The sequence below is a fragment of the Labrus bergylta genome, chromosome 8 (genome assembly GCF_963930695.1).
Source record: "Labrus bergylta chromosome 8, fLabBer1.1, whole genome shotgun sequence".
NCBI classification, from domain to species: domain Eukaryota; kingdom Metazoa; phylum Chordata; class Actinopteri; order Labriformes; family Labridae; genus Labrus; species Labrus bergylta.
The window spans coordinates 21078836-21097166 of NC_089202.1; the positions used below are offsets into that span (position 1 = coordinate 21078836).

The window sequence follows — 18331 nt, forward strand, 5'->3', positions numbered from 1 at the left end:
GTGATTTCCCCGTTTAGTGCGCATTACCATCAGCCATGATGGTCGGCCCTTCTCTCTCTCCTCTCAGCTCCATCCTGCTGCAGAAAATTGGATTTCATCGCTAAAAAAACAAGCTGCCAGAAGAGCAGCGAGTAGCAAACCCCATGGCTTCAAATTCAACGTCCCCCAAGACATTTGTAGTTCAGTCTACATGACGGCGCAGAGAGTATGTGCATGTTCTGTTGCCTACACGCAATGGTTCACTGAACATACAGAGCAGGCAGAATGCATTAAAGATAAGATCTGTGCAGGAAAAGAGGGAATGTCCCTGTTTGCCTTTTTCATAACTAAATAAGAGAAGGACGGAGAATCAGTGGTGTGTTTAAATATTCATGGAAAGTTGGCTAGACGCTGAAAATACTAAACAGTGTGAGAATTAATTTTGAATGACAGCAGCTAGCAAAAACAAGCAATTACTTCAGTTTGCATCGACATCAGTTTTGGCATTTACCCAGCATACACTGCTCACAAGAGAAGACAAATAAAGAGGATTTACGGCTTGTAAATATGTTGTACAACGAGAACAGGTGAAGGGCAATGACATCATCATCACTCCTGTTACAATGCATTGTTAGGATTAATAGTCAACTGCAGTGAAACCATATTCACCCTCACACCACAGTAGAAATTAAAAACACTATCATACTGTACAAAACTGATCCACTTTGACTTCCTGAAGGTTTTACTCTTTGTGACGTTTTATGTGAAATATTAATGAGCGTCCTCCTCCAACAATATTTACCACAAGACTTCTTGTCTTCTGCCTTGGGGTACGGACAAAAAAACAGCTGAATTTAATTTCAAGAATAGTTTTTAATGTATTCTGTGAACTACGTCCTTTAGAAAATCCTGATTTTAACTTAACTATGTAACGATGCATCACGAGGCAGTTATAAATCGATTCAAACGTGTCAAGGGTCACATCGGTACGCTGACAAATGAATTGCAATACCTTCTTTGAAACAGCAGAGGGCACCATTATGCATCTCTCGTTTGACATTCTTATACACTCAAGTGAACGTCAGCACCTGAAGAGCATAGGTGGTGCTTGTTTACATCCGGTTAGTAGAGCGGGGAGAGAAGACCTATGAACAGGAGCTACAGCCGGTCCGTGGCTACAGCTCCGTCTGGTGGCGAGCATAACATTTGACTAGCATTGAAGGCCAAAATATCAATAATTGGTTTAACCGCCTCAGTAGCGAGGGTGATGAAGTTCAATCATTTAGTAAACGAAAAGCACACAACCCTGATTAAGATAATAAAGATTTATCAGTGGATGATATACGGCAATTACGGTGTAGCGGCCTCTGCCACTGAAGTGAGCATGTGGTGTGAGTGGGTGAAAGTGACATGTTGTGTCTGAGTATTCAGAAAACGGACAAGCGATGTACAAGTCCATTTAGTATTTAAGAGAAGACGGTTTAAGAGAAGATCAGGCTGGGGTTACATTATACATTTCTGTGACTCAAACCCTGGTCTCCTGGGTTTAAAGTGTTGTGTTGAATCCCTTAGTCCATCCCAACCAGTCTTCAAATCTAACCTTGTCTACTGTTAGACTTAAGTAAGTTATAATAAAAAACAATCATGGGTAAGAAACTTAATATTTAAATTAATATTTTTAGGGATCTGCCTACCTTGATCAAGTATAATGACGGCTGTTAATACCCTAAGGAATGAGTGTTTTAAGAGGTCATTTCAAATAAGAACACAACATTGTTCATAGTGTGGCTGCAGATCCTTTTTCTCTGTATCCGTATCACCTTCTACCTCTTCAGCTAGCTAATAAATCCTCATTTCAAGTCTCTAACTTCAAAAAGACGGACAGCTGGAATCTTTATCGCTCCTCTCTGCACAGAGACTCAATCACTTCTCCATTTCTCGCTGAGGAGACAGCCGGTTGGGTGATCCTGGTGCGTCGCCATGGTCACAACCTTTGTACCAAGACCACAGCTAAATGCAACGAGGCAGCCAATCAACATTCGATTAGCGTTTCAAGAGCTGAGATGACAGTGGGTGTTGACTTATTCCCGGCCTATGAATAACAAACAAGTCCTGGCGTGCACATGCAGGGTTACCGTGCAGCTGTGGCCACTTCAGCACCGCATGAAAAAAAGCTCCATCGTCACTCATGAGCGTAATATAGAAAAACATCTTACTCCAGTTTTGTATGCAAATGGTCTTCAATGGAGACTAATTTCGTTTTCGGATAAAGAGAGATACATGCGCTCATTGCATAAAGAGTTATGGTGAAACAAAGTGGTTTTGCAGACCGCTCTGGCGTCTTCAATGAAGAGTAAATTGATAATAAATTAAAACTCTGGAGGGAGGAGGACCGAGCAAAAGTGCCCGTTGTCGCTCGCTGCTGATGAAAGACTTAATTATGTTATCTCATTTTCTTCCAGTGAGCAGAGTAGACACACGAGGGACGGGAAGTACAACTTCACACGCTCACACACACGCACGCACTTACACAAACACTTGTGCAACAAACATATGAGGCTAAAGGGAGGCTCACAAAGATCCAGAAGCAGCAGAAACTATGGTGAGATGAACCATTGGGTGTGTGCGTTAGCTTTATGTTGATGTGAAAACTGAGAAGATATTTCTTTAAGCATTTTAAGTATATTGTATGATTGAGTAGAGAAGCTCTAAGAGTTAGAGGGTATAAAGTCTGTCCACAGTTTGACTATTTACCTTTCAGAGCAGCAGAGTAGATCTCCTGCTGTCACTGAGGGACTTGTAACCGCATTAGTCCGACTCTGACAAGGCCGTTCTTTCAACACCAGTGAATTACGGCCATTCATAAGTCTCGCTGATAGCCTTGAGCTTTTCACAATCACTCTTTGTTGCACTGTTAAAAGTCAGACGTTAAGAGCAGCTGATAAAAGAAGCTACTCGAAATACATTTTCCTTTTGACGTCAGGCTTTGGCACCCGATGATAGTAGCGGGATATCTTATTTAGTGGAAATGCAAGCGCCGCCGTTTAGCAGCAGACAGCTGCTGGCAGGAGGCTGCCGGGCTCTGGGAAGATGGATGAGGAAGAAGAAACCAGTGAACGGTTCATATACAGCACTGAGACCTTTAAACCCTTAGACCCATCAAACAACATCCTCTGAATAAAACTGTCTTTGATGCAATACCACCACACGCTCTGCTCTTTTTATCTCTTTGACAGCTCGACTATATTTTCTTCTTCTTTATTTTTCTCACCTGCAGTCTGAGCATTGATGAGGTCAGACTAATACTACTACTAAGTTATTAGCACAAATATGGCCCGATCCAACAATCAATTGCTGTATCCTGTGTTGTGTGTCATAGTTCTACTTGTGTGAAAACATCTGTGAGCTTGTAGACATCAAGCAGTGACAGGCAGTAAAAAGTCAAATCAATGTTGAACAATCTTTTCTGCAGAGCAAAAGACAAACAAACCCAAAGCAACAGCAGGAAGAAGCATCAACAACCCTGACACGGTAGAGACTTCAGGATATTTGGTGAAAACAAACATCAGGGTGTGAAAGCAAGATTTCAAAAGCAGAAAGAATTTATTTAAACGTATATTCTCTGGGCTTAATGTGTTTTAAATAGCGCTACAGATATCTCGATTTTACTGCTGAAAGATGAAACCGCCTCTGAAATGTTTCTTTACTCTCTGTTCCTCAGGTCGATTATTTTCAATTTGAATTTCTCACATTCTGTTCAAGCCGAATCCAATTAACAGCCTTTCGTTTTCTGCCAGTGTGAGTCATTCCCATCTCCAAATATAACCTCAGCTTTCATCAGCCCGTAGATTCACACCTTATACAAACTAACCCACAGCTTCATGCATGCAAACTAGAACTCTACATACAAGTTAGTATCATTACCAACTAATCCTTGGATCATTTCTGTGCTTTGTTCTTCCTCAACACGGTGTCAGATAATGATAAAAAAAAACATGCATGTCATAACTCTCAAGTCTGCAGTGATGCCTTTAAGTGTCCTCTTTTCTCTGACTAATGGTCTAAAAGGAAAAGACAATCAGTTGTCAATCACACAGAATAGAAAAAACAAAGACATAAACCAGGATTCTAATGACCAGATAGTAATTGTTGATCAATTTTCCATCAATCAAAGGGTGTTTTCCAAGTTGAATACACATCATGATATGGAAAATATGCATTATAGATAAAAATGACAGTAAATCAGGAATCACAATTTGATCATATTTCAAGAGATACAGATTTAGTTGCTTCCAGCTGTCGGGTGGCCTTGGTAGGTGAGATTATTGGAGTTATTGTACAGAACTGGAAACACAATTATATGTTTCGATTTTATTTAGAGCCCGACCGATTAATCTGCCTGCTGGTAATATTAGTCGATATTAGCGTATCAAGTGACTATTGTATCAGCTACTTTTATCTGTGAATTTGAAAAATAATTTGAGGGATCAACGCATAAAATGTCTGTGTATATCTATATCTAAAGATCGAAGATAAAGCTGAGAAAGATATCGGCCGATATATCGATATCTGAATTTTATATCGGTGTAGGCCAAAAAATCCAATATCAGTCGGACCCTAATTTTATTGAACTTCTGCAAAAATCTCTGCAGGGTATGGTCCAGATTGTACACATCACATTGTCTAATTCTTCGACAGACTTTTACTATCCGTGTTTCTTAGTCCCAGTCTTACAGTTTACACACCGTCTTTGAACCGGAGTTTTCTGTTGCTGCTCCATACTTTTCTCCACTTTCATTCACACACTGAATTAAATCTTGATGCTCTTTTGACAGCACAGACGCAGCAGTGAGAGTGTGACAGAGATGATAAAGTGAGAATTAGATAGAAAACAGAGAGAGAGAGAGAGAGAGAGAGAGAGAGAGAGAGAGAGAGAGAGGGGTATAGATGGTATGATTCCCTTAATGGTGAGTCCTCAGACCTGCAGATGGCTGATAATGTCATGCAGAGCTGAATTAATTTCACTTGACATCTTTGATTTCTCGTCATGACGCCCGCAGTGATTTTCTCCTCTGATAAATCGTCCCTGAGGCTCAGCAGCACAATCCTGATCACGACCACACCGACAATGGAAGACACTGAATTAAATTCAAAGAGTACATACTGTACATTTCAAATTTGGCATGAAAAACAATTCATCCCCTAAAATGTCTAATTCAGTATTTTTCCAGGATATGAGCTTGTAGAAGTTTTATTCCTAAAATATTTTCTCTATAGAGTGAATGACTGAGGTTGATTATTTTTGAACAATACTCTTCTCATTCCTTTGAGCGACACCAAACCAATTTGCAGAGAGACGCCTTGTGGTATGAAAAACATCAGCACTTCGACTCAGCCCCAACGCGCCTGTGACTCATGTGTCATGATCACTTTACAGCAGAGCTGTCTCTAAACAATGTGCCTGACTCCAGGGCTTAAAAAAATAAGGTCAATGCTAAAGGACCAGAAAACTGCAGTTCCTCGAGTGTCCACTTGAGGCTGGCTCCAAAAGTGAGTCATCCCCGTTAGGCCCCATGTTAAAATGTCAGACTTTAGAGGAGAAATTAACTAATTTCATCTGATAAAAAGGAAGGATTTTGGTTTTGTAGGTCATTCGCTCTTAACAGCTTTGGGGGGGTGGGGGGTGCAGGCAGACGGACGCTGACACAAACACTTGAAGGAATCTTAGTGTTCATGTGTTACTTTTAATGACAGCTGTCCTGTTCTATCGGAAAGGTATCCTTAAATGATTCTTTCCCTGATTTCCGACTCTATCCACCATCCTATCTCTACAATAAAGGCACAAAAAGCCCAAAAATACATCTAAAAAATTAACCAGGAATTCATTTTGATATAACTCAACCCGCTCAATTTTATAAAGTGATGCATCATTTAGGGTCTGTCCACTTTGAGTGGGTGGATTTTTGTGTTGTTGATGCTGTTTGGAGATTTCAGATGATATGGTCTGCTTTGTGGTTAATTGTACTAACATGGCATCCAAGATGTCAGTGTTCCCTTTTTTTTCTATTAAACCAGCTAATAAAATAGATTTGGATATATTACCATACTGTGATAATATGGTATTTTCCAACCCCTTGCTAATCTTTAGCTTCCCAGCAAGCAAGCTACATCCAGCAAGATATACCTCAGGCTCAAATAATTTTGCTCTAAATGATCATTAATATCTAGAAATAATAAACGCCCTTCATACAGTATCATATCTGTGATCCTGAAACGTAAATGTTAACCAGGAAGTGGCTGAATGCTAACGTTAGCGGATTTTCTGTATCCATCGTCTCTGTACTTTCTTATCAATCGTGAAGCTTTGAGATGTAAACAATTGCTCAGATTTGTTGACGTTAACATGACTTAAACCTGGAGCAGAACAGTAAGACACAATAACAACATTTGGGCCACCCATCGTGTGTGTGACGTCATGGCAACATTTTCCACCATTGGAATTATGATCTATAATGTCAAACTCAAGGTTAGCAAAACTCAGCATTCATGGATGATGTTATACTGCTGCATTCACTTCATTCTAGTCTTCGCTAAAAAAAACTGTTGTTAGGATAGTTTTGTATTCTAACGCTTTTTATCCTGACTGAAAAACAACAGAAAACATGCCTATTGATCCATTATTCTGCACAGCCCACCAACATGCTAACAAGGACTGTTGAAGCACACAACATCAAAATCTGACTTTATATTCATGCTGCATAGCTCCTGAGTGCTCAGTAGGAGCGTCCTCTCTGCTCTCATGAGTGCATCAGGAGTTTTGCAATCTGGGTCGGGTCAACACGGCCTACACGCTCGCTCTGTTTGAGGATTTTTCCCCCACAAGACTCAGTTAACAAACAGCTACGCCTACGATAAAGCACTCTGAGCCCAGGCCACACCGAGCGATTAAATTCAGCCGTATGGTCACTTCAGATCAGCTCACCAAGGTGGAAAAGAAAAGCAAGGCAGCTGTCTATATAAATATACATAACCTCAACCATAGTAGAGGTCATACTGCTGAGCATCGGAAAACAAGCTGTTTAAACTGCTGACAGAGGAGATGAGACACACTACAGACCTGGTTGTTCAACTTATATGCCGCTCATGAAAGCTTTACACGCCCTGTTTTAAATACCTCTTTAGACGTGTTAGCAGGGTGGCTCTTTGGGTTAAAAAATATCTCCCTCTGTAATGAAACATATGTATACATATTCCTAAGCTTAAACTTTATAAAACATGGATGTAGTTTCAGTAAAGTCACCCACTGGTTTTTAAAGCAGGGTTTTGAAACCCAGCAATGGAGGCTGCCATTTCAATGAGTGTTATGTCTCAACAGCTATTGGATGGATTACCATACACAAGATGACATTCATTTAGCGCTATCACCAGGTCTTTTATTTATTTGTCCAACATTTGCCATATATATATATATATATATATATATATATATATCTCTCTCTCTCTCTCTCTCTCTCTCTCTCTCTCTCTCTCTCTCTCTCTCTCTATATATCTATCTTAATAAATTCCAGACATGTTATTCCCATCAAACTCAGTCATACTTTAGCTCACCAACATGACAAAACAAGTCCGGGAATATGGCAGAAATGAGTTTGCAATCTCTTAAAGAGTCTCCTAAATGATGGAATTATTGAAATTCCAATTAAGAAAAACTGGGTGTAACGTTTGGTATCATTTTAAATATATAAACACACACAATACACAACACAAACACAAGTTTTTAGTAATTTCCTGGTCCAGCCAAAGCCTCCTGTGGAAACTGTGTATTTTAACCAATCGACCAGTATTTCACATCCGTCCTCATCCATCACTTTTCTATCAGCTACTCTGGCCTGAGCCTCAAGGGGAGTCCCGCAGAGCTGTGTGAGGGATCCATCCATTATTCATGTCTTGTTTTCTGGCCACAAGGACAGAGGTGCTCGAGCCGACTCGTCCCTCAGCAGTGATGTATAGGTGCGATAAAAAAGAAAAACTCTTCACACGGAAGCCTGGCTCCAATTCCTGCTCTTCTTCGCCGACCACAGGGCGACATCTGCACAGAGCCACGCAGGAAGTGACAGTTTTATTCAGCTGCACCGTGTTCCTGCACGGCTCCAGGCCCATCCAGGCTAATGGCAGAGCAGCAGCCAGAGAGGAGGGTGTCATGATTGGTTGTTAGGCTCACTGGGTCGTTGCTCCTCCCTGGCTGCAGAGTCCCCGTTGGGAGAATCTGCAGCCTAACATGAGTCCCGTCATTATTCCCCCTTTTGGGCGCTGGGTGTGCACCGTCACCCTGGTGGCACCGAGGCGGCTAGCAACACCATGTCAAACACAGTGACGTCAGCTCTCTGCATCCATTTTGGCTTTGCTCGCTGTAAAATGGACTGAAGGAGTCAGACTGAGGGCAGCTGAGAGGTGCAGTTCAGTGTAGCATGTCAGAGAAAAACAGTTCTGCACAATGTAGTAGTTAACAGCCCCATGCAGCAGCTCGATTTAATGTTATCTTTTAACGTCTAGTACATCAGAATTCATCACCTCTGGTTTACACGTTTAAAGTGTTGTAACCTGCAGTCATTTCAAAATGTCTCTCTGGAGTTGGATCCACTCAGAACCAGCAATTCAAACATGTAAAACTGCATTTAATATGAAGAAATAATCATTAACAGTGTGACTCACAGGGGGGAGGATGTGCATAAGCTTGCAATTTGCTGCCAACTTTACAGGAGTACATTATTCCCCCTTCCCTTCAGCTATCAGTACCTTAACATTTCCTGAGTCTGCATCCCTTACATAGAGTGTATAAATATGGACGTAGTCTGAGTGACGCCACTCATTGGTCTCTGAAGAGGTGCTATGAAGCCCAATCATGGCGGACGACGTACAGGAAATTCTAACACCAACTATTCCAGCTAAAATAAGCAGGCAGAGAGGTGGCGTTGGAGCAGCTGAATTAATATCTTGGTTGCTGAAACATGCCAATGTAGCTCACCTCGCTCGTCATTGAGCTCGCTGATTCCAAACAATGAAAACAACACAAACTGACAGTTTTAGTTCAGTAAAGGTATGTAGCTCAAGTGAAGCCAAGCCTCCCATAGGACATGATGAAAACAACAGTAACAAAAAAACGTTTAAGTCCAAAGATGTGATTTAGTGAAGCCTAGCGTCCTGGGAAACAGCTACAACACGCCTGCCCATAAGTGAAATCCAACACCCTTTACTTTACTAACAATAAGTTATATAAACAAGAATGAACCCCTACATGCAGATTTTACCAATAAAGAAATGATCTACAAGAACCAAAATGGCTTTTTTAGCCCATGCTGTAAACTTCATTTAAATGTATGCATTTATTTAGAGATAGCATCGCCATTAGCTTGTGTAAATGCTAATTGGGATCCTAAAATACAACAACAATAATAAAACAAATTGTAAATGTATCTCGTAGGGTTATGCAAGAGTTATGTTTCATGTTTCAAGCCGATTCTGTCGGCGTTGCTCACTTACATAATGAAGTCAGGGCTAACCAAAGTTATTACAGATCAAGCAAAGACAAAAGGAACGTCTTAATCAAAATGCATGACAATAAAATGTGACTGCGGTGCCAAATGAAACCTCAGGAGTTAAAAAGCATCATTTGGTGTACACACTTTCCATCTAGTAGATGTTGATATATTTAAATCAGGTTCAAAGTGTAAAGCCTTAAGCCTTCTATACATTTGCCATTATTGTGAAAAATTCCCAGAGGCATTGGAGTTACACTAACAACCACTTCATTGTGCAGTTGCTCTGCGGAAGCTCTTTATGGTTTAGTGAATTATATTGTTGTCACTACAAGCTTTGCTCTTAACTCACTCTGCCTCAAAGCCTGTTTGTCTTTCTGCTGGAGCTGCAGTGTGTCGTCTCATTATCACATCCACATCAAGCTACCCTACGCTAGTCTTGTAAACGAGGAGATGCTTTATTTCACATGTTTAATTAGTCATAGTTCATAAAAGGGCAATTAGATACAAAAACAAGGGAGTTAGACACAACATTTAACAGTGTAAAGGATTAGGATGTTTAGTAATAAAAGGGAAATTTGCTTTTAAGGTTGAACTCCCATAACTTTTTGGGTAAGAGAGCTTGAGCCAGTGTGCTATTAGCTCAGCCTAGCATAAGTCTTGAGGGGGAAACAGCTAAAATATGACTGCCAGCATCCTTAAGTAACACGTATTAAAACTATACGTATGTAATTTGTTTGATCCATAACAACAAAGAATGTAATTTTTGGGGGGTTTTACATGGAGTTAGATTTTGTACAGATTCCATTTTGTTTTTGCTAGGCTAAGCTAAGGCCTCATGTCCACCCAGCTTCTTTTTCCAAGCACTCCACCTTTTTTGTGCGGCCGCTCCAAGCGCTCAAGATGAAAATCTTTAAACTTATCAGAAAGGAGCTGTTGATAAGCTGGTGCTCTTTTCCACATGTATGCTTCTTACAGCCTACGGATCGTGTCTTGTACCCACATCCTCTTTGCTACGTGTCTGATCGGAAAAATAAATAAATAGAAAACATGCAGTAAAAAGCAACATAGCGTTGTCGATCATACAGCGGCCGTTTTCAACAAACTGTTGTCATAGAGACAGGACGGGCGTGCAGCGCATTCCTTCTCAGCGCACAAATGCTTAATGCGAACACTTCTTAGCATAGAGCCAGCACGTTTCTGCACGGGAAAAAACGCTAGGTGGACACGGGGCCTAATGGGTGTCCAGCATGAGCTCCATATTTATCACACAGGATATCAGCATTATTATCAATAACCTCAGGAAATAAAAGCAAATAAGTATAGCTCACTAAATAGCCTGCCAATTCAATCTATATCCTTTTATGCAATTTCAATTTTTTAAAGAAAAAAACTAAAATTTATAGCATTTTTAGCAGCAATAATTAGCTTGTTGCCCTTATACCATTAACCTGATATAGATTACAGTTACATTGGTGGTCCTTTCTAATATCTTTTTTACATTACTATTTTTTGATGAGAAATAACAAATATAAAAACAAGTAACAGATGCCGCCAATTAATTTTAATTGTATACATTTGTTTATAAAAGCAGAGGACAGAAGCACGAGACAGCCTTCTGTCGTATAGAAGAAACACTGTCGGTTGTTAATGGAGAGTTATGTGGTTGACACTAATCGCTGCTTCGACCCTCCCATCTGGAGACGACAGAAACGACCATTGATTTCCTCTCAGTCTCGCAATAAATCTTCAGCAGAGAGGAGCACTTCAGCAGCATCGCAGCCTAAAACAGATCAGTCCAGAAAACAAAACATGCAGTAAGAATGACTGAGTGTTTCCTAATAGACCAATCTGACTGTTTTAATACAGTACTCCAGGTAGATGAGGCGGATAGCTGGGCTCTGCTGCACCACCAATTGTTTTTCTTTCTTTAGATTTTATGCTAATGTATCAGGGAACCATTGCTCCCAGCCGCAGGGAGGGCTAGTTGTAACTTGTGACAGGGCTAATCTCTGCGGACGGACCGGAGCGCGGCCCAATCAGCTGGGCAGTGGGCAGAAAATGAGAACACCAAACAGAGCAGCTCCCTCAGCTCCTCCTGCCGTCAAATGGAGCTCCTGTGTGTTAAAGCTGTGTGAGCGCAGCTTTTAATGGGAGCGTTAGCAGCACCTGCAGCACAGATGCAGAGTCACTCTGCTTCTGTTGTGCTGTGTGATGCTGAGTGAGGCCTCGGGGCAGAGACATTTTAACCACACAATTCAACATGTTATTGATTCTCTTCAGGCTTAGACCACAGGCTGAGGTATTGATTAACCTGCTTATTATTCTGGATTCATTCCCAATCATTTAGCCCTAAAAAGGTCTGGAAAACAGTTTAAAATAGCCATCATGATTTCTTACAAAGTAAAGCCGATTCCACCAGATTTTTGAGTTTTACGTCTGGTTTTGAATTCTCCAGTTTTGCAGTGTACACTGAGGCACGATCAGTTGCTCCAGACTGGCCAGATGATTTGACCCTGATGATGCTTTTAGGGATGTGCCGCTTCACACACTTGCACAGTGAGAACAGAGCCATGAGCCGATTCCCTAATTCCAGGACTTTTTTTTCTGATTGTGCCTTCACAAACCAACAGACAGCATCTGAAATCACCATGGCAACAGCATGCATGCCTGTTTAATCCATCTTCCCCCCTCCACCCTCCATCATTAAAAAAAACGTTGGCAGGAAATATCTGTGGACCTCAAGGGAGTAATTGTTATAATTTAGCTGCCCAAGCTTATCAGCTCTATCAGTGTAACTGAGTATCTGTGTGTGAGAGAGAGTGAGAGCGCTTTTGCAGGTGTGTGTATATGAGACAACTATAATATATATGGATCTATGGACAATCCTAAATGCTCCGTCCTGATTTATCTCACACAGTGTGAGTTCTCATGTCGCTCCTGACAATCAGGTTGTTCAGTGTGAGCACATAAATCGGGAGCCTTGATCAAGCCCCCAGTTGTAAAGAAAAATACCTAGAAGATGATCTGCAATGTTTATATGGTCCCCTGCTCAGCTCTGTTAATATATTCTAACGTGCTCGCTCCCCTAGAGGAAACGCCCACCCAACACCTGCATGTCCAAAGGCTTCAGCAAAAAAAGCGCTTCACACAGCACAGGTGTAGATAATGGATTACATGAAGTGAAAAAAAACTCAGTATTTACTGCAGCAGAACGGTTAATTAAAAGTGGATCCTCTTTGGGCACATTTAATGAAGATCAATGTTTTACCAAAAGACCAAAAAAAACTGTGACATGGATCTTCTTACTGCTCTTAAAGAGGAGCTGCTCAACTGTATTGTCAAGGGAAAGATGAAGCCAATGCAAGCTGGTACCTGCTAATTAAGAGTCGGAAAGTGTGCCAAGCTTTGAATCAAAAACATTCATCTTTTTCACTGTCAGAATCCTGCAGGTTTGCATGAGTAGCTGCTCTCTTCACTGCCACCCTTTCGTGTGGGCTGGGTGCATATATAGCTCAGAAACTGCCTGAGCTGCATCATGGCTGCCACAGGGACGAGCCATCACACATGCAAAGTTTACAATGCATCACTTACAAACACACAATATACTAAATCCGTGCTTTATCTAATTTCAGGCAGCCTTATTTTACTCATCATGCTTCTTCAAAATAAGAGAAACTAACAATATCAAATATCCTTCCTCTTTGGGCAAAGTCATTGAAGCTCCACTGACAGAAACCACCGCAAAGCAAGACCACAGAGGAAAAGCAGGGAGAAAAAAAAAAACTGCTCATCACTCTTTCTCCATCATATTCTCCCCGCTGGGTTTCTACAAGGTCATGTTGGCGCACGACGCAGGACCGGATACCCAGCTGCACGGATGCTACTGAGCTTTGCTTGATGTTGCACAAATTGAATGCAATACATAGAAAGGGACAACTCTTTTAATCTAAGAATAAGTGCAGTAAGGGAGAGATGTACCCATTTATGACCGTGTGCGTTGAAGAGAGAAAACGCGGAATATGGTGAGCAAGGGCATCGGTGCCAGAATCGATCACGAAACCAGAATCAAAAAACTGGATCGAAGGTGTGAAGCTGCACATATGTGCTGTTAAAAGACATGAAAACACAACACTCGTAACCTCTTAGCCTTTCCTCCTTCTCTGCTTCCTCTTACTCAGGGTGAATCCTCTGCGCTTTGATGGATGATGGTTGTCTTTTAACGCACAAGACCTCCCAACAAGACCAGGACCGACGGCGCACATTTGGCCAAAAAATCCGCAGTCAGCCACGTTACAATCTTATTTCACTGCAACATTTCTAACAAATTGTGAACATTTTCCCCCCATCAGAGGTCGACTTGTTTCTTGGTTCCCCTCGGGTGCGGGTTTGGGGGTCATCGCGTTACGCAGCAGAGGCCCGTTAACTCGATTTTAGTGCTAAATAAATGTCGAGTTGTATCTTCTAGACGTGCAAATCTGGCTTTTATCGTCATTTCGGATGCACGACAGCAGCACAGGAAATTGGCTGAATTACCGCATTTCAGGAAGATTAGGGTTAAAATGCGCATCCACAGAGGAGTCATCATTTTCTTACCTTTTAGTGGGAAGGTCGGAGCTTTGTAAGGTGACCGGAGTTGGGATTTTTCTGTGCAGGGAGTCACCCCGAGTACCTGAAGCAAAATTGTCCTGTGTGTCCCTGTGATGTACACTGACGTAGAAGCACAGAGCTGCTCCCTCCCTCCTCCGCCCCCTTCACTTACTACACAACATCCCTCTTGGATGGAGACACCGCCCCCTCCTCCACCTCCTCCTTTGCTCCCATCCCTCCTCCAGCAGACACCATTCCTCTCACAGGGATGAGGGGGGTTTGCAAGGTTGCATGAAAACACAAGATGAAGGTGGTATTTTTCTGGCTGCTAATTATTTCAACAATTTGAGGGCCTAAAAATCGAATTTGCGTCACACTTTCTAAGGGATGATGCACTGAATCAGGTGTGTGTGTGTGGGGGGGGAGAGAGACGCACCGTCCATGCATGCTCATGCTCGCTGTGCTTCATACTGTGATTTGCTCCATATGCACCCAATGGCTGGTGCAACGAAGTGTGCAAGACGAGCCTCTCCCTGCACGTGCTTTGGCTCGTGCCTATAATTGGCCATGTTAGAATAGAAGAAGAAAGAAAAAAAGAAAAATCAAGGATGCCCCTGGTGGAAAAAAACTGAAATCCTATTAATGATACAAATGTCACTGCAGTGTTAATGAACATAGAAATCATTAATATGAGAGCCACAGGTCAGCAGGAAGAACCAAACATTAACAGAGTTGTTTGAGGTTATTTTCTATTCCAAGATGAATTCTGTACATATGTTAATTTAATGTTCCTCACAAGAAATACTTGATATATCCAATCATGTGCGTTAGACTGATGTATTGAGGCCTTCATGAGAGTCATCATGCTAAACCTAAACCCTTATTTAACAGTCATTAACCAAGTCTTTCGCTGTTATTCCTTCCCTTTCCCTTTTTACTCTTTCCTTTTTGTCCTTCTCCCTATTCTGCTTTTTTTTTCACTCCATCATTTTTAAAATGTCTATCAATAAATCGTCTGTTCCTTTGTTGTTTTACAGGAAACACTGAGCAGACAATCCAAAGCTTTCATTTAATACTTTGGTAGTAAGCGACCGGATAAAGTCCAATATTTCCTTTTTTTAAAGCTCTGTTAATGCCCACATCAATAAAGGATATCCAGTACCTGCTTAATGTTCCACTATCTTCACCGCAAGCTGCTGAACTACATTACTGTACGTATGAAAAGAGCTTATTACTTCTGCTGAAAACAGAATTGCAACCAATTCTACCACCAAATATATAAAGAAAACTGGCATACAGCTTTATGTTTTCCATCTTTTCTTCATTTAATCCTTATATTTATCAGTTCTGTCAGTGTCACTCATTTCCGCCCTCCTCTCCCAGTAAAAGCAGGTAACGAGCAGCCGTGTTGTGATGAATTAGGTCGAGCAGGGAGCAAGAAAATAGAGCTTTTTTAAATCAGTAATGTAGTTGTGTTGTGTTGGCTTGTTTTGTTATATTACCGAAGAACAAGCATGACAGTTACATTACATAGCATTAAGTGGAAGTTAAACACGTTTCCTTCTTATCTTCAACTTTTCCTCCTCACATTTGCCTAGACTAAATATTAATATTTCAGAAATAAAATCATTGGAGGAGTGGTGATTTAAAAATGATAAAAGTGTTATATAATATGGTGTTGCTTTATTGCCTGATGAAAAGAAAACATAAACTGGATCATTCTAAGAAAATGAACGGAAACCGTTCAAGCAAATCAGTGAGCGGTTGTTTAAAAACTCACTCAGTGAAGATTTCCATTCATGCCTTTTGGAAATAAACATAAAAGCCTGGCTCTTTCTTCTGAAATCACCGTCTCTGATTGGTCTCAAACGGTCTGACCTCATTCATTCACCCTCTGTCCCTTCAGCCGTTCAGACTCTCAGTCAGACCCTCACTGACGCTGCAGCTGTCGTCAGATTATCATCATGATCAGACGAGTTCTTTCACCTCCCTCCAGGCTTTCAGCTGCTTTTGTCTGATCGGGTCATCTATTGATCAGCTGGACTCACAGGCGGCTATCTGCAAACAGCAGAGCCTCCGCCCGTCTGTCTGACTGTAATCAACGATCCAACAGCTGATTGAGCGACAATGAGAGACATTCACAGCTGTGGAAAGTTTTACTTCCTGTATGTTTTATTATTAAGTATTAACCACTGGACACCTAAACTAGGAGTTCACCAGCACACTGTTGTACTGTACTTGACTTCTCTAGTCCTTTACTGGACAATCTGCCTCTGTTCACCAAATATGTCATTGGGCTCAGGGACTGCTTTGAGTTTGGTATAATTGTTTTGTATTTATTTGGAAGCTGTGTTAAGGTAATTACAGATTCCCTGAGAATCACTTTCTCATTCTGCCTTGTACACCGTTGCATTGATTTGTAGTGGACTGTAGACATACCAGAGACCAGAGTGCACCGAGACAGAGACATGACCAAGACAGTGACTTATGTGGGGTGGTGGTCTTTTAGTTGCACAATTACGTCTGAAGAAAATCTGTTCTTCACGATGTTGTGATGCATGGAGAAAACAAATAAAAGCTCCTCTCTCAATACTCCTTCCCCAACACTGATGGATCTGATTGTCAATTAACACATGTTGGACCCCCGGTTGACAGATTTCAGTTTTGCTGTGTGTAAAGAAGACACACAGACAGACAACTGTATAGGAGCAGAAACAACCTTGTGACGCGTTCAAGTCCCTGCAGTGCATTTAACACCATACTAGCCTCTGCTGTTGGTAGACGAGCTCATTGGCATGCAGGTGAACACTCCACTTGTTTCCTGGATAACACATTACCTGACCAGCAGGCCAAGAAGAGAGGGAGGTCCACATCCTGCTGGACATTAGCAAGATGAGGGGGGTGATTGTGTTCTCCTCGAAACCCTGTATCTATCCAGGCGGAGGGAGGATGTTGAGGTGGTTTACGCCTATAAATAACCTGGACTGCTGATCGACCAAAGGCTAGTGTGGGCTGGGAACAGCGGGGCCCTCCAGAGCCGGCTCTAAATCCTGCAGAGACTCAAAGGTCATCCATGAATTGAATCAGGAAGGAGAGCGGGGGAAATGTGCTTCATTTTAAATCAAACTTAAATCTCCTGTGAAGAACTGAAACATTTACAGATTAAATCAGCAAATACATAAAATGTACCACAGGGGGCATCACATTTGCAGAAATCAAAAGTACCTTACAGAAGCTCTAAGGCTGAGCATATCTTTTATTTCTTCTGCTACTCTTTGTAATCAAAGCAGCCATTTTCCTCTGATGTAACATTTAACATTCAAAGTTCGGTTTGTCTCAGGAGACATGACAAAGAAAACAACGCAGCTGTGGTGGAAGAAGAATTAGAGTCCGACGATATGATGAGAATTTTTGCCTTTATAACAACTCTTTGTGTAGGGGGTCACATTCACAATTGGTCGCAGGATTTAAACGTCACCACTCCCAAGATAATACAAAAACAAAGATTGTACAGTGAGGAGTTGTTATGTGGTTTGAAACAGCCTGAGATACATACCCATGCTCTGCAGATCAAGTACAAAAATATATAAAGATAGTTAAACATTTGTACTGCAGGTTCAAAGTCAAGCGAAAGCAGTGGTTCTCAACTGCTAGGTCGGGACCCAAAAGAGGGTCTTGGAGCAGTTTGTTATTGGGTCGTTAATATGTGCCAGGAAAAAGAAGTCTCTGTAGCGCCTTTTAACCATGTTTGTTTTGTTCCATTTCTTTGTTATGTCACATGTTTTGTACCATCTGAAGCCCAAAACGCATATTCATCATTTAATAAACCGGATTGATTGAAATATATCAGTCATTTGTGTCGTGATGTTTCATAACGGAGATGGTGGTGGGACCTGAAGCTAGAAAAATATTGACATTTGCCAAGTTTCCGGGTTAGTGACAGGATTGAGATTTAAATTGAGGGATTCCTAGGTAGAAAGTACGTCCACAAGTAAAGGACAGATAAGCAAAGTAATAGGACACACAGCTACGTCCAAAGGCAATGCCAAAATACTGACAGCTTCAAAGAATAAATTGTTTGTTTGTTGTGAATTAGTATAAAATGATAAATGAATTCGGGCCAAAGAGAAACGGTCATTTATCATGTCTGTAAAAATCAGCTCAAAAATCAGCATCAATCATACTCCAGAATCTACCAATACATCAGGATTTCATGTGTTACTGGC

The 18331-nt window shown here is 41.3% G+C and overlaps 1 protein-coding gene across 1 annotated transcript in view; it reads right to left on the bottom strand.

The window, feature by feature from the left end:
- Positions 1–14268, bottom strand: part of sv2a (synaptic vesicle glycoprotein 2A) — a 50861-nt gene extending 36593 nt beyond the window's left edge. The window contains exon 1 of the mRNA XM_020644495.2: positions 14112–14268. The gene's annotated coding sequence lies outside the window, so the exon portion shown is untranslated. The remainder of the gene's footprint in view (positions 1–14111) is intronic.
- Positions 14269–18331: the final 4063 nt, after the last annotated feature.